Here is a 17,640-nt window from a genome sequence, read left to right as displayed (position 1 = left end):
GTTTAAAGTTAGAATTTATAATGCCTGAGAGTTGCTTCAAAGTAATTTGGAGGGGCCATGGGTGGGACTTGAGATGAGTTGATAATTATCAAAGCAGAGAAATGGGCACAGGACAGAGTCCATTACACTGTTCTAACTTTGTGTGTGTGTCTATATATATATATATATATATATATATTTTTTTTTTTTTTAGAAATTATTATTTTTTTATAATAATATTTTTTTATTAAGGAACTTAGGTATGATAAATGCACTGTGGCTGTGTTTTTGGAAAGATGCCTTACCTTTTAGAGATACATGCTGATACAATTGTGGATGAAAGATATGAGGTATGGAATTTGCTTTAAAATAACTACAGGAAACATCTGAGGGTTGCTGGGGGGATGGGGTAACTGGGGGATGGGCATTAAGGAGGGCATGTGATGTGATGAGCACTGGGTGTTACATGCAATTGATGAATCACTAAATTCTACCCCTGAAACAATAATACACTATATGTTAACTAAATTGAATTTAAATAAAATAAAAAACAATAAATAAATAATTGAAATGAAAAATTAATTAAATTTCTATAAGAAAAATAAATAAAATAATTCAGGGCTCAGTGTGTGCTCTGGATTGAATGTTTGTGTCCCCCACCCAAGTTCACATGTTGATGCTGCTATCCCCAGGGTGATGGTATTTGTAGGTGGGGCCTTTCAGAGGTGATTAGGTCAATAGTTATAATAGTTATAGTTTAAAACTATCTAAACCACCCAGATTATGGTACTTTATTATGGTAACCCCAGGAAACTAGTACAATGGAATTCCCTGTATTAATAAAGGAGACAAAACCATACGGTCACCTCAATAAATACTGAAAGAGCAATCCATAAAATTTAGCTGCTATTCATGAAGAACAAGAAGAAAGAAGAGGAAGAAGGGGGGGAGGAGGAGGAAGAGGCAGCAGAATTCTTAGCAAACAAGGAATAGAATCAATTTCATTAACTTAAAAGGACATCTACAAAAAAACTTACAGTAAATACTATACTAAATGGTGAAACTTAAGTTTCTCTTTAAAATCAGGAACAGCACAAGAACATACCCACCATTACAACTTCTGTTCAATATTGTATGGGGGGCCTAATCAGCACAATAAGATATATATATTTTTAAAATTAGTTGGTGGACATTTGGACTATTTCCACTTTGTGGCTACAAATGAATAATGCTGCTATGAACATTCATGTACATGTTTTTGTATGGACACATGCTTCTAATTCTCTTGGGTGTATACCTAGGAGTGAAACTGCCAGGTTATCTGGTAACTATGCTTAACCTTTTGAGAAACTGACAGACTTTTCCAAAGGTGCTGCACCATTTTCCATTCCCACCGATAGGTATGAGTGTTCTGATTGACCCACATCCTTGCCAACACTTGCCACTATCTATGTGTTTGATTACAGCCATCCTACAGGATGTGACATTGTGTTTTAGAGAGAGGGAGAATGGGGGAGGGGGCAGAGGGAGAGGAAGAAAGAGAATCTTAAGCGAGCTCCTCGCCTAGTGCTGAACCCAACACAGGGCTTGATCTTATAACCCTGAGATCATGACCCCGGCAGAAAACAAGAGTCAGATGTTTAACTGACTGAGCCACCCAGGTTCCCTGTGATGTGACATTTTATTGTGGTTTTGATTTGTATTTCCCTGCCATTGTTCCTTGTCACTCAAATGTATGAAGGAGGACACAAGGAGGTTATTCCAGGGAACTTGCTAGCAACAGTGGCCAGGAGCATCAAGGAAGATGGCTTTGGCCCCTAAAATGCCTTCTCCCTCTTGTGTGAGTACGTTTAGTTGGGAAAATCTCATTTGGCTCTAGAAACCCAGCTACAAGCCAGTCTTAGTTTTTTTGTTTTGTTTTTGTTTTTGTTTTTTAAGATTTCCAACCTATCTATGTGAAAGGACGGTTGGATGGGAGTTCTGAAAACCAAGACTACAAATCCACTCTAGGTCCTGAGAAGCCTGTTTACCTCTGTTTACAAATATTACCACTTTTGACTCTGCTCGCTATGACATGAAAAAACTCGGAAGCACTTCCCTCGAGACACCCTTTTACACAGGTGCATCAATTAAATATTCAAGAATGTTCATGCTAGCATTGCTCCAAAGAGCAAAACATTAGGAAAAATCTAAATGTCTACTGGCTCTAAAATGTTTAAATAAATTGTTGTATTCAACAATGGATACTATATGCCTGTAAAATACATGACCTTATGCTACACATATGAATATGTATGAACCTTAAAAACAGAAGATAGAGAAAAGTATCAAGGAGCAAAAGATTACATAAAGTATGATTTCACGGATATGAAGGTCAAAATCAGATAAAGGTAGAGAACATATTGCTTCGGGACACACTAACACACACACGTGTAGAGACACACACACATGGCATCTAACTACTACAAAGCTGTGGTTTTCATGGAGCATCAGAAGCACCTGGAGCTCTTCTTAGAACCCACATTCTTGGATCTCTCCCCCAGAGTTTCTAACTCAGTATGTCTGGGAGTGGGACCTGAGAAGTTGTATTTGTAGCAAATTTCCCAGGGACGTTTCTGCTGCTGGACTAGGAATTATACTCTAAGAAACACATGGGGATGATAAATACCAAATACTGAATAGTAGTTAACATTGTGGGGAGGGAGATGTGATTAGGAAAGCACATACAGGAGATTTCAATGATACTGGTCATGTCCAATTTCTTGAACTAGGTGGTGGGTGCTTGACCGTTCTGCAAGGTGGTATTTTTAAAATTATTCCTTAAATATACATATGCATTACAGTCACACTCTTATAAATATAATCTATTTCATAATTTTAAAATGTAAGCAAAATAACACATAAAAAATAAATTGGTCCCATACAACTCTTCCATTTCATGCTAACTTTTTCTTCCCTCTGTTGAGTCATGTTCTTGAATAAGAAATGAGTCATGGACAAATAGGCTAGTCTTCAGAAATGTTAAAGACAGAACTCCTCCTGGGACACTTGGGTGGCTCAGCTGGTTGAGCGCCTGACTCTTGATTTCGGCTCAGGTTATGATCTCAGGGTCATGAGGTCAAGCCCCACATTGGGCTCTGTGCTGGGTGTGGAACCTGCTTAAGATTCTCTTTCTTCCTCTCCCTCTGCCTGCCCCTACCCACTCATGCACACTATCTCTAAAAACAACAACAAAAGCAAACCAGGAACCCTCTTGGAAAAGGAATATTAATTGAGCTCCATCTAGAATTACCGATGAATATCCCTAATGAACATGGATGCCAAAAATTCTCACCGAGATACTAGATAATAGGATCCAACAGTACATTAAAAGGATTATTCCCTATGAACAAGTGGGATTTATCCCTTCAAGGGTGGTTCAACATCGGCAAATCAATCAATGTGATACATCACATTAACAGAAGAAAGGACAAGAACTATGTGATCCTCTCAGTTGATGCAGAAAAAGCATTTGACAAAATACAGCATCCTTTCTTGATTAAAACTCTCCATAGTGTAGGGATAGAGGGAACATACCTCAATATCCTAAAAGCCATATGCAAAAAGCCCACAGCGAATATAATTCTCAATGGGGAAAAACTGGGAGCTTTTCCCCCAACGTTAGGAACACAACAGTGATGCCCACTCTCACCATTGTTGTTCAACATAGTACTAGAAGTCCTAGCCTCAGCATTCAGACAACAGGAAGAAATAGAAGGCATTCAAATTGGCAAAGAAGAAGTCAAACTCTCACTCTTCACAGATGGCATGATACTTTATGTGAAAAACCCAAAAGACTCCACCCCAAAATTGCTAGAACTCATATAGGAATTCAGCAACATGGCAGGATATAAAATCAATGCATAGAAATCAGTTGCATTTCTATACACTAACAATGAGACGAAAGAGAAGTTAAGGAACAAACCATTTACAATTGCACCAAAAACCATCAGATACCTAGGAATAAACCTAATCAAAGAGGTAAAGAATCTGTACTCTAAAAACTACAGAACACTTACGAAAGAAATTGAAGAAAACACAAAGAAATGGAAAAACATTCCATGCTCATAGATTGGAAGAATAAATATTGTTAAATGTCTATACTACCCAGAGCAATCTACACATTCAATGCAATCCCTATCAAAATACCATTGACATTTTTTCACAGAGCTGAAACAAATAATCCTAAAATTTGTATGGAACCAGAAAAGACCCTGAATAGCCAAAGGAATGTTGAAAATGAAAACCAAAGCTGGTGGCATCACAATGCCAGAATTCAAACTCTATTACAAAGCTGTGATCATCAAGACAGTATGGTACTGGCACAAACACAGACACATAGAGCAATGGAACAGAGTGGAGAACCCAGAAATGGACCCTCGATTCTATGGTCAACTACTCTTCAACAAAGCAGGAAAGACTATCCAATAGAAAAAGGACAGTCTCTTCAACAAATAAATGGTGTTGGGAAAACTGGACAGCCACATGTAGAGAAAAAAAACTGGACCATTTTCTTACACCATACACAAAGATAAACTCAAAATAGATGAAAGACCTAAATGTGAGACAGGAATCCATTAAAATCCTAGATGAGAACACAGGCAGCAACCTCTGTGACCTTGGCTGCAGCAACTTCTTGCTAGACATGTCTCCAAAGGCAGGGGGAAAAATAAAAAATGAACTATTGGGACTTCATCAAGATAAAAAGCTTTTGCAGTGGAGGAAACAGTCAACAAGACTAAAAGGCAACCTACAGAATGGGAGAAGATATTTGAAAATTCATATCAGATAAAGGCCTAGTATCCAAGATCTATAAAGAACTTACCAAACACAACACCCGAAAACCAAATAATCCAGTCAAGAAATAGGCAGAAGATATGAACAGACATTTCTCCAAAGAAGACATACAAATGGCCAACAGACACATGAAAAAGTGCTCAACGTCACTTGGCATCAGGGAAATACAGATCAAAACCACAATGAGATACCACCTCACACCAGTCAGAATGGCTAAAATGTAAATAATATCTCCCTATTTTACAGACGAGGAAATTAGAGAACAAAGTGAGTGGTAAGTAACATGCTCACAAAATCAGCTATCCCAGGATGGAGCTAGAATTCAAACCCAAGTTGGGTGGCTAAAAGCCCACTCTCAGTGACCACACCAGGGTCTCACAGGGTCTTGTCCACCTGCATCCAAGTTGCATAAAGCATTTAATACATCAGATTCCCAAGCTTCAAGTTAGCCAGCCATATTATGCTCTGCAGGTGGGCCTTGCAATCTGATTTTATTATGCTCCTTGGATGATGCTGATGTATAAATGAGCTCACAATCAGGACCAACGGTCTTCCAAGTGATGGTGTACGACAGAACTCATCAGATCCTTGGACAGCTTCACTCTGGATGCTTTTGAAATGAGGAACAGTGCATTAAAAACAAGCGTGCACAGGTGAGGTGGGTGGAGTCAGGGTGGAAAGGAGATGGAGTAGAACATACTCAACAAGAGACGCCAGTAGACTAGAGATGTAAAATTTCAAGACAGGGTGACGTCAGCAAGGGAGCTATCTTTCCTATTTCATAATGTAACAAAGTGCTTCTGTTTAAAAGTGTTGCAATAGAGATGTGCAAATGTCCATTCCATCACATTTTTCATTTATAAAAATATTAACCCCAAGGCAAAGTTTGTAGCTCACAATTCACATCTTTTTTAATGTTCAAAAGCAGATAACAAAGGCATCAGAATCATCCTGGGTGCTACAGCCTTTGTGTGCCCTAGCACAGGGTACCCTGGAAAGGAATACATAAATAGGAAAAGCAAACCTCCAGCCCTCCCAGATGGGAGAACTTCATTTGACAGTAGTAGGAGTTTGGCTTCTATAGACTGCAGAATGAGTGTTTCATCATTTGCATATTTTGAATCTGTTACTCTTTACCCAATGATTTACTTAGAAGATTTTTTTTCACCAAGGCCTGAGAGAATAATAAAAATGTTTTCCCCAGCTTTCAGGATTTGAGAAAGATCACGCTTTCAGAACAGAAGGGTTAAGATCAAGAGAAGATGGGGGACAGAACATAACCACTGAAATGACTCAAAGAAAGGAGGGCGGTCTAGTATCTTTCATGTAGTTCAAGAAGGCTCTACGAGGGGCTCCTGGGTGGCTCAGTCCGTTAAGTGTCTGACTTTGGCTCAGGTCATGATCTCGGGGTCCTGGGATGGAGCCCCGCATCGGGCTCCCCACTCAGTGGGGAGTCTGCTTGTCTCTCTCCCTCTGCCCCTCCCTCAACTTATTGTCTCTCTCTCTCTCAAATAAATAAATAAAATCTTAAAAAAAAAAGAAGGCTCTATGAGGCAGAGAACATTAGACTTCATTTTTGCTTTTCTGTGTATTTATTAGCATTTTTCTTGCCCTTAATTCAGAGCTGAGCTGTATAATTTTTTTAAACTAGATGATTGTCTAGCATTTTCTAAATCTCTAGCTCCCCTACCAGTAATTTTGTTATGGTTAATAATCAAATCCCCACAGTAGAGAAAAACAAATAAGCAATTCAAAAAGTAGAGGTTTGGATATACATACACCATTAAGACTTGATTCGTAAGGAGTTTAGAACCAAGAGGCTGGTGAAAAATCTGAAGAGCAGGTAGAAAATTATCTTCTCAACCTGGCTAGTCAACTGCAAATTCCCGCTCACTCTCATACCTTTCTGTTTAATTTCCAGATTTCAAGATAGGGTCTGAGAAGCAATGAATAACATCTTCTGGCCAAATCAAGTTAGGTTTGATCCAAAACAAAAACAGAAATCCCAGATATATTAAAATTAATCTGCAATTCCCTAGCAGCACCAGAATTTCCCTATTTAATTTGATCCAGGTTTCATTTAGCCCAATGCGAGATATATTTGGGATTTGTTTTGAGGCTTTAGACAAGTCATTTTACATCTCAAAGCTGCAGTATCTCTACTCGTGAAACAAAAAAGAAATGTCTCCCAGTCTCAGAGTTCTAACATTTTTCAGACTCTCTAGTTTAAATGAAGACTTCAATGGAAACATCATTAAATAAGTAAAATTTGATGGAAAAGAATCAAGAATCATCAAGGCAATCAAAAACCAAGAATTTTTGAGTTTTATGTGTCTTGCTTCCTGGAGTAAGGAGTGCTTGTAAAAATCATGCACTAAAATGAACTCAAAGCATGAGTCCTGAATATACTTAAGTTTTGGCCATGAAAGTGTAAATGACTGATTTGCCACACATGTAACACTTATTAAGCTGTGACCCAGGTGGCCTCATCCTAGGATGTATCACATTTAAAGAGAAAACACTAAAGACAGATTCCTAGGCATGAAGAAGCCTGTCTGCTTCTGCTTGCATTCTTAAACCTCCCTTATCACCATGAGAAGGATATATCCTGGCTAGTTTGCTGGTCCCAGGAGGAGGTGAGAGACATCTGGAGCACAGCTACCCCAATCTGAGCCCAGCCTAGATGAGCCAACATCAGATAACCCACAGATCCACAAGAACAACTGATGGTTGTTTTAAGTCACTGAGTTTTGTTACACGGCAATTTTGGTCGAGAGCTGATACAGGGACTTAGCAATGTAATTAGTAAGCTCTTGCTCAACTCTACAAAAACTTCACATGGTTCAGAGTCACCAAAGAAGTCTGCAACTCATTATCTCATTTCTTCTTTAGAATGACTCTGTGAAGTGTATATTGTCATGTCTACTTTACAAATGGGAATGCTGAGGTCTATTTTAGGTGGTAGACATAGTATGGGATGTGTGTCCATGCCTCAGCCTCCATACATGGGAACTCCTCTGCCTTAGTACTTGCTGAAAGAACTGGTCTGGGAAACTTCTGTATTACATGGCTCTGCTCCCCTGTGGCTCAGACACAGCTGACTGGACTAACAATGGGCACCTGACTCAAGATCAACCAATGAGGCTGGCCAATGACCAATTAGATTTTCTCTCTTGAGACTTTAAAATTTAGAGACTAAAGCTGTTTGGTGGTAAAAGATCATATTAGTTTGGCATTAGATGCCTTGTTGGACCATGTGTAAATAGAGAAAAAGGTAAGAAGGAGAGAGGAGGGAAGGAGAGAAGGAGAGGGAAAGAAAGAGAGAGAGAGGATATAATAAAGCAGAGATGAGAGCCATGTTGCTAGCCCTGAGAAATGGAGAGAGGATGGCTAGATTTCAGTTGTCTCAGGAGATTACACCTTGCAACTCTTTGGTAAACTCTACTTTACTTGTACTGCCTTGAGTGGGTCTCAGTTCTTTATCTCTAGAAGAGTTTTAATCAAAAGTGCTTGGTTGCGAGATTTGTTCACAGGCTCACAGCTTATAAGTGGTTGTTATGGGCTGAATTGTACACCCCCAAATTCATATGTTGAAGTCCTAACCCCCAGTACCTCAAGATGTGACTGTATTGGAGATGGGGTCTTTAAGAACTCAGGAGGTCATTATAGTGGGCCCTAATCCAATATGGCTGGTGTCCTCATAAAAAGAGATGCACAAAGGGAAGACTGTGTGAAGACACAGGAATGAGACAGGCATTTAAAAGCCAAGGAGAGAGGCCTCAGAAGAAACCAACCCTGCTAATACCTTGATCTCAGACTTCCAGCTTTCAGAATTGTATGACAATAAATTTCTGTTGTTTCCTCTCCCTGTCCGAGGTGCTTTATAATGGATGCCCACGAAAACCAGTAGAGTGGCAGACCCTTTCTCACGGCACCATGAGGATCCTTTTCCTTCTCAGGGGACGTACCCCATTTATTGACAGACTGTGTCATTACCAGGCACTATTCAAGTGACGATGGCAGGGGAAATACCAAAATCAGAGCAAGGCAAGGCATTGAAAGGACGATGGGAGTATATTAGTGCCTTATAAGGTCTAGATAAGAGAGGGATATTGAAAGAGGAGAAGAAAAATAACCCTGTGGAGAATTTAGTGAGTTAATAAGCCCTTTGAAAGCACACAGTTAATGAATTATGAATTTCAGCACTGATTCTCCTCATTCAATTACTTATTGTGGACACACATTAATCAAAATAAACTGATTTCTTCGGTAGGAAAGAATTCCTCAGTAAGGAGGAAAAAAAGCCACATTTACTGAGGACTGACAAGGTGCCAGGCATGTTACCTTCATTTTACATTCAAACCTCACAATAACCCTGTAGGGTTGGTTCTGTTCTTGCCCACACTCACTGCAATGGGGGTGGCTGAGACTCACAGACCAAGCTGCCCAGGGCACCCAGGCCAGGTTGGAAAGCAGCTCTGTGTGACACCAGAGTCGGCGTCAGTTGTTCCCCTTCCCCCGACAACCAGTCTCTGTTCTTTTTGGCAATAACATGTCCTAACTGTCCTTGGAGATAGCCCCTTCCTCCATTGCTCACCGACATAGTTCGAGTAGGGTTGGCCCCACTGCCATTGATCCAGGGCTGGGTATTCCAAGGTGACTGATCAGGAATGAGCATGTGATTGCAGCTGATCCAATCAGAGATATTACTCACACTCTGGAGAAACCAGAGATTTCAGAGCTGGTGCCGTTTCCATCACCCATGCCTCCTTCTCTAATGTACACATGTGGAAATACCCCGTTCCAGCCTTGCCTCAGAGGTCAGCCCCATGACCTTGTCCTTTCGTTCATTAACTTCTACTTGCCACCACCCACCTGGAAGTGGTGCTGACCCCTTGTCACCATACATTGCCCCCCACAGCACGCCTCTCTACTCTACCTGTCCGATCACTTTCTCTGACCCAGCCCATGTGGTCCTACCATCGTCATCCGACTCTGGGCTCTGGCTGCCATTTATCCTTTCTCCCAGACTAACTTTCTCTTGGGTCACACCGACAGCGGACACTTCATTTCTGTTGTTGAGTCAACTTGTCTAGTTTCTCTGTATAATGCTTGTCATAGTTTGGGTTGCTAGAACAAAGCACCATAGACCTGGTGACTTATGAACGACAGAAACTTATTCCTCATGGTTCTGGGAGCTCCAAGTCCCACAGCAGGATGCCAGCATGGTCATATTCTAGTGAGGCCCTCTTTCGGGAGACCCTGTGCCCTCACATGGTTGGACGATGGCAAGAGACCTAAATTCACAAAACATTCTCATTTTACACTTTTCAAAGGTATGTTATATCGTAATTGTCTGTAGAAGGTTGAAAGTGGCATACACATACAAGTTGCTTTTCTTTCCTGCATCATCAGTTGAGGAAACTGCATAACACCTTTCCTGAGAATTGTATCATTAGTTCTTCTGTAGTCTTTACATTAAAAAAAAAATTCTAACTGTGCAGGGAATTCTGAAATGCATAGCATACCGAAATGTGTAACGATATACTCAAGTTGAATAAATCTGCCACATCAGTCAAAAAAAAAAGAAAAAGAGAGAGAGAGAGAGAGCTCTGGGGGGCCCTTTTTATAAGCGCACTTGTCCCATTCGTGAGGCTGGTAGAGCCTCACCTCCCAAAGACCCCGTCTCTAATGCCATCAGAGTGGGGTTTAGACTATGGACTATGAGAAACAAACTGAGGGCCTCAGAGGGGAGGGGGGTGGGGGAATGGGATAGACTGGTGATGGGTGGTAAGGAGGGCACGTATTGCATGGTGCACTGGGTGTTATACGCAACTAATGAATCATCGAACTTTATATCGGAAACCAGGGATGTACTGTATGGTGACTAACATAATATAATAAAAATCATTTAAGAAAAAAACAAAAAAAAAACCAACAACAAAAAAACAAAAACAAACAGAAAAAAGAATTTCAAGGTAGGAGTTTGCAGGGGGAGGGACAAAAACATTCAGTCCATTACACTGCCATTCGAAAGAACGTTAAGATATATTCTCTACCTATCACAAAGTGGGTAGATGGATCGAAATCACATGTACAAAAGCCTCGAGCTGAGTTCCTCAAACTTTTTTTTTTTTATCATCATCTCCCTAAGGAGATTTTCAGACATTCTTCCTGTTCACCATCCCACTCCATAAAGTTTTAATACCATAGATATACTGTATATCTGTTTATGTCCTGTGGCCTTTGGAGGGAAATGATAATATCTGAGCTCCCCTATCAAGAACCAAATTCCACCCCTTTGGGGGGCAATATTGCCTCTCCTGAAAATTCAAGAGAGAGAGATAGAGAGATTGAGATAAATCAGCCAAACCAAAAACTTACTCATAGTAACATCTCCTTAATTATTCTGTACCATTTATAATATGCAGAGCTGGCCACAGCGGCAAGTCTGGTAATTTGTACTCAAACATATTGAAAGGCATTAAAAACTTTCATTTGCTTCTAACACATTAATGACTCTGTGAGCGTGAGAGATGGACTTATTCTGGCTTAGAGTACTCTTCTCTGAAAAATGATGGAAGTTGCTTCTTTAAATTAAGGTAGCAACACCATTGATAATTTAAACATTGCAGGCATTCCAAAATGCTGTGATTTGCAACACCAGTTTTAATTAATGCCTGCAACCCGGCTGCGAAAATTGGGACCTGTAATTTGTGAGTTACAGTAACTGCTAGTGTTTATTAACCTAGCAGGTCAAATTCTGGTTTCATGGCCTTATATATACATATATATCATCATCCTATTAAACTTCGAGTTGAAAGCCAACGGGAGAGGAAAATAATCACCCACAGGTAATGCGTCACCTTTGAACACAGAGGTGAGAGCAGAGTGTAAGCTTTCCTTCTCCTCCCCAGCCTGCCTCCCTTGATTAACTCTTTCCTCTCAAAGTCTTACGTAATTTCTTCGTCCTTTCTACAGCTCCAGTACCATATTGTAATCCTTCTCATCCTACATGAAAACTCCTCTGGTTTTCAAAACATATTTTACAATAACTCCTGGGGTTTCTCCCACCTTTCTAACTTCCATCCGTTCATTTGGGAATACGAGTGGAAAATATGTGCGAGGAACCACAGTGGACCTTGGGATTCCCTGAGAAGGATGTCAAAATGAAGTTAGCTCTTACAGAGCACTATGGACCAGCCACTATGCAAATCTCTTTACGTATATTCACTTCTTTAGACTTTGCAACCTCCTAAAACAAAGCAGACCTAGCCATCAAGCTCTGGGTGTTAATTATGCAAGAGAACTGGTTAAACTGGCCTCACCTGCTAGCAGGTACTTGGAGGGTTCTCTGTGCCTTACACAAAGCAAGGGCTAGGTTCAATAAATGGTGGCTGATCCAATTTAATTGGAAGCAAAATGAGAGTAAGAACTTTTCAAAGGTGAGTCAGGATGGGACACAACGAACAGACATCAAATATTTGCTCTCAGCCTTGAAGAGACATGTAGCATGGTATTTAAAAGCACAGTATTATATGCCAGGCAAACAGTGGCTAGCTTAACTTCTAGGTTCTGCCACTCATCAGCTGGATGACCCTTGGGCAAGTTCCCCAATCTCTTTTTAAAATTTTTTTTTTAAATTTATTTTAGCAAGAGAGAGAGAGAGCACTCCCTGCGTGAACAGGGAGAAGGGCAGTGGGGAGGGAGAGGAAAAGGACAACAATCCCAAGCAAACTCTGAGCTCAGCGCAGAGCCTAACTTGGGGCTCAATCTCACAACCCATGAGATCATGACCTGAGCCGAAACCAAGAGTCAGACGCTTAACCGGCTGAGCCACCCAGGTGCCCTCCAATCTCTTTTTTTTAGTATATGTGCTGCCGAAGCGAGCACGCCCTCCAATCTCTTAAAACTTATTTCGTCGTCTGAAAAATGGGGATCATATCATTCCTAACATATAGGCACATGTAGCGATTCAATGACACAAGCATAAGAAGGGCTGAGTGCAGTGCTTGGCATTAATCGTGCCATCAACCAAAGTCGATAAGTTTAGCTATTATTAGTATAATAATCCATCATGTTCTCTGTGGCAGTCCATGGAAATCCTTCCTGTAATATCAGGACACTTCAAGCTGTCAATTAACTAAACATTTTTTGAGCATCTACTCTATGAAAGACACAACGTAGTCATGGTGGGGGACTCAAGGGCTTATAATTGATCTCTCCTAACACCTGGACTAATCACAACTGTGGTTATAGATTTGCGTACCTGTTACCATCTGTCTCCTTCACCCAGGGCTGGCTTCATGGGCATGCGACCTGTGTCGTTGACAAGACCCCATGCTTAGTAGGGTCTCATGCTTAGTTTCCATCTTGAAATTCTTATTAATTCTTTACTGATTTTTGACCAAGAGCCCTCATATTTTCTAGCAATCTTGGGCCTTTGTTAATTAAGCCAACACTAATGTGGCAAGAAACACACAAGTGCTATTTTTAGTTTCATTTTGGTCATTGTCACAAAATTAATATAGGCTATTTTTCAAATGTGCTACCATCTCTGAGGGGTATTGGTGGGTAATAAAATGCATCCAAATTTATAATACAATGGAAATTTTTTTTTTAAAGATTTTATTTATTTATTTGACAGAGATAGAGACAGCCAGCGAGAGAGGGAACACAAGCAGGGGGAGTGGGAGAGGAAGAAGCAGGCTCATAGCAGAAGAGCCTGACGTGGGGCTCGATCCCATCACGCCGGGATCACGCCCTGAGCTGAAGGCAGATGCTTAACCGCTGTGCCACCCAGGCGCCCCACAATGGAAATTATTTTTAAGAGAACTGATGAAAAATGGGTGGTGGGTGAGAGGGAGCAGAAGGAAAAAGATGTAGGTGTTTCCTTCCTTGGGAGGAAGTTTTCTCCTTTTTCTCCTCCTTTAAATACAGGAACATACTCTTTATTGGTCCCACCCATTCACCCAGTAGAAAGGTACCGCCGGGCTGGTCTGTGCAAAGCACTGTGTCTGTGTGTGTGCAGATAAGAAGGATGATTCAGACGTGGTGACATTTCATGCAATCATTCTAGTGTTCCCATGGAGAGATGCACAGGTTGATGAGACATCACTGAGAAACGAGCAAGTGACCCAGCAAGCCAAGACATCACCAAAGGCTGTGGCATTTGATCTGGCTTCTAACTTACTTCTAATCTCGGGCTTGATTTCTCCATCTACAAAATGGGGATGGTAACTTCTACTTGCTGTGATGATCAGAAATAATGATTGCAATGTCTTTGCAAAGGCCCAGACCCATGGAATGCAGGAAAAGACATCAAGGAGCACTGTCCCAGGCGCCACAGCTGTATCTGTATGTTTGTGTGTGTTGGCAGAGAAGACAGAGAAAAGTAACAATTATTAGTTACCCTCTGGCACTAATCTGATGAATAATGTCTAACAGTGTGGTATATTCAGGATTCTTATTCCATGGGAAGTGACTAGTAGTTTCAGGAACACAAACATGATTTATCTGCCAGGAACAATTAGAGCTGTGCATACAAGCTAGCTTTTCTGGGTATAGTTTCTTTTGTTCTTTTAATCATGATTGTACATATTTCACATTATTTGGTTATATTTCTTCTTAAAGCAAAAATGTTATTTTAATCCATGTCTTTTTTAAAAAAGATTTATTTACTTGAGAGAGAAAGAGAGAGAGAGAGCATGCACAAGCAGGGGAGGGAGAAGTAGGCTTCCTCCTGAGCAGGGAGCCCAACACAGGGCTCAATCCCAGGACCCTGGGATCATGACCTGAGCTGAAGGCAGACGCTTAACCCTCTGAGCCACCCAGGATCCCCTTAATCCATGTCTTTACAGTGCAACAGCAATGCCAGTAATTTTGATGTGGTTACATCTTGGCTGCATGATTAAGTTTAACACCCCAACCAGACATAGGTAAAGGCACACCAATCATAATTATCCATTAGATTCATCTGTCTATCCATCCATCCATCCATCCATGCATCCATGTACTTATACATCCATCTGTCCATCACCCATCCATCCATCCATCCATCCATCCATCCATCCATCCATCATACATCCATCCACCCACCATCTATCGACCTATCCATCCATTCATCACCCATCCATCTACAGTCCCAGACACTGGCCACAAGAAAAAGGAAGCTGTTCACATTAAGTGGAGGCAGGTTTCAAACTTGTCATGTTTGGTTTAAAAGAAGCAACGCCCCAAGGAGTGGCCATTCCAGGTAAATCCCACTCTGAAACATCTGGCACCTGTTCTTTTTGCAGAGTCATGGACAGTTCATTTCCAAATGCTTCATCAAGAGATGGAAGTGGAAATTAAGGAAAAGGGCAGCTGACCACCTGCTTGGTAGGTCTCACTGGAGAGCACACCCCACTGGCCACAATCAGGAGTCTCAAGTCCTGATTGCCTTTCACTGTGGTGTCATCTTTGGTGAATTACTCAATCACTATCTGCATCTGTTCCTTTCTGAATCACAAGGAGGCTGTTGGGGGCATGCAAAAGCAAAACTGGATTATTCTGGAAAAAAGCAGAAAACTTCTTCCACACTGAGGATCAGATTTCTGGTTCTCTTGCAGAGAAAAGGGGAACAATGGCTGCCTCTCCAAACTGTTGGGGTCAAGCTTGGGGTGAGCAGAGCTGTTAGGAAGCATCTTGCTCAGAGTGCCACACAATCCTTGTGGTCACCTGAGTGCATCCAGAGGTGCCTGCTCAAGGCCAGTACTTTATCCACCTCCATCACTGTTGTGCGTCCCACCACTCAGCCAGCAGCCTGGGACGCCCCCATATCATCAAGGTTGCGGGGCCTCTTTCCATACCCAGTGTGGTTGTCATGCAGTACACATGGTATAATAATCCTGGTGTGTTTCTGTAGCCATTTCCCATATAACCAACATCATATTTAATTAATTAAATTAATTAAACCAAAGTGTTGGCATCCCTGGGCCTACAGACTGCATGGCCAGGCAAATCCTTGATCCACAATAATATTAGACCTTCTCTTTGACTTTGAGAACTTTCATTATTTTGAATCCCACTAATTTGGAATAATAAATGGTAGATGGGATAATGCCTGGGCCAAAAATCTAAGCTTGTGCTCTCTGCGGAAAAGAAAGTTTTTGCTAGGGATGCCTACGTGGCTCAGTCGGTTAAGTGTCTGCCTTTGGCTCAGGTCATGATCTCAGGGTCCTGGGATCGAGCCCCTCATCGCTGGGCTCCTTGCTCAGCGGGGAGCCTGCTTCTCCTTCTGCCTGCTGCTCCCCCTGCTTGTGTGCGCGTGCTCTCTCTCTAATAAATAAAATATAAAAAAATATTCACTAAATTAAAATGATTAAGGTGGATAAGATCTAGGGGACAACATTTAAACTATATTAAGATAAAATATTGTCATGTACGTATGACTTCATGGCAGTCACTCATTTATCACCCCTCTCCAAAGACATCCATGCCCCAATCCCCGGATCCTATAAAGATGTTACGTTACATGGCAAAAGGGCTTTGCCAATCCTGCATTATCTGGATTGTCCCAGTCTCATGACAAGAATTCTTAAAAACAGAGAACTTTCTTCAGCTAGAGTCAGAAAGATGAGGCAGAAGAGGAAGTTGGAGAGATGTTGAGTGTGAAAGAGACTTGACCCCCTCATGCTGGAAGGAGGACACTGGGGAAGAATGAGAAGGATGCAGACAGCCTCTAGGAGCAGAGACCCATCCCCCGCTGACAGCCAACAAGGATATGGAGACGTCAGCCCAACCCCAAGGAACTGAATTTGACCAACAACCTGAGAGAGCTTGGAAACAGGTTTATGGAAGCAGGTCTGTGTCTAGAAATTCCAGAAAGGAACACGGCCCTGCTGGCCCTTGAGCTTTGACCTCCTCAAAGCTGAGGACTCCCCTGAGCCATGCTGCACCCACATTTCTGACCCACAGAACTGTGACATCAGCAATGGGTATTGTTCTAAGCCACTAAATTTGTGGTAGCTTGTAACAGCAGCAATAAAAAATTAATACACCAGGGGCACCTGTTTCTAATGGCGGCCAATATGGCCAGGAACTGATGACCCACCAGTCAGATGGTCAGAAGGCCAATCCTGTGTGTCCTGCTTGAATAGTCAGCCTTGCAGACGAAGACTGGAAAAGGTGGTGATGCACTCGTCTTAGCTCTTCATGACAACAGGGCTCTAACCAGGGTCTCCTGGCAGCACTCTCGAAGCTTAGGCTCTGGTCGTGGCATGTCCTCAAAAGTCATAGAAGGGATATTCCTCAGTAGCTATTGAGCAATCTGGTTCAGCTTTCTACCTCATCAACAACTGTCCTTCCTGTTGTTTTGCTTTTACAGTTTGGATTCAGCCCACAACACATTTTCCCAGCCCCCTCAGCGATGATCTGTACTCCCGGAAACCATCTGTGGATCAAACTAGAGTTTTGTCTGAGTTTAGAAGCCTTCTCCTCTCTGCGGCGGGGCCAGCCAGGGCTGACAATGGTTACAAGAGAAGCTCGGTGTTGACAGCGTCCTATTAGAAGGAATGAAATTAGACCAATATGTTTGTCAGCCGTCAGTGGGCTCAGCCTCCCCAATTATCCCGTCTAATTAGATTAGAAGCTGACAGCTGAGAGCACACCCTGTGACATTTCAGTTTGCCATCTCAAAATGAGGCGCACACAACCCGGCTCTCGTTCCTCATTGAGACCCAGATCCTCTTCCGTGTTGTTACAGGAACTGATTTTTGTAATTAGCTGTCGGTGGTATTACTTACATCAGTTAGTCTTCTCTGCTTGACATAAAATATGCCTGGA

General features: G+C 41.7%; 1 protein-coding gene and 1 long non-coding RNA gene across 3 annotated transcripts in view; both read right to left on the bottom strand.

Annotated features, from left to right (window-relative positions):
* The window catches only part of KAZN (kazrin, periplakin interacting protein), a 1,011,261-nt gene that overhangs the window by 673,568 nt on the left and 320,053 nt on the right, over nt 1–17,640 (bottom strand). The gene's annotated exons all lie outside the window — the stretch shown is intronic.
* LOC130542323 (uncharacterized) overlaps nt 1–17,640 on the bottom strand; it is a 67,098-nt gene that overhangs the window by 21,377 nt on the left and 28,081 nt on the right. The window contains exon 2 of the long non-coding RNA XR_008956808.1: nt 1–17,640. This exon is cut by the window's left edge and continues 21,377 nt beyond it; it is cut by the window's right edge and continues 17,363 nt beyond it. This is a non-coding gene — a long non-coding RNA (uncharacterized LOC130542323).

The sequence above is a fragment of the Ursus arctos genome, unplaced genomic scaffold (genome assembly GCF_023065955.2).
Source record: "Ursus arctos isolate Adak ecotype North America unplaced genomic scaffold, UrsArc2.0 scaffold_32, whole genome shotgun sequence".
In the NCBI taxonomy this organism is placed as follows: Eukaryota; Metazoa; Chordata; class Mammalia; order Carnivora; family Ursidae; genus Ursus; species Ursus arctos.
This window is presented reverse-complemented; position numbering and strand designations above follow the sequence as displayed.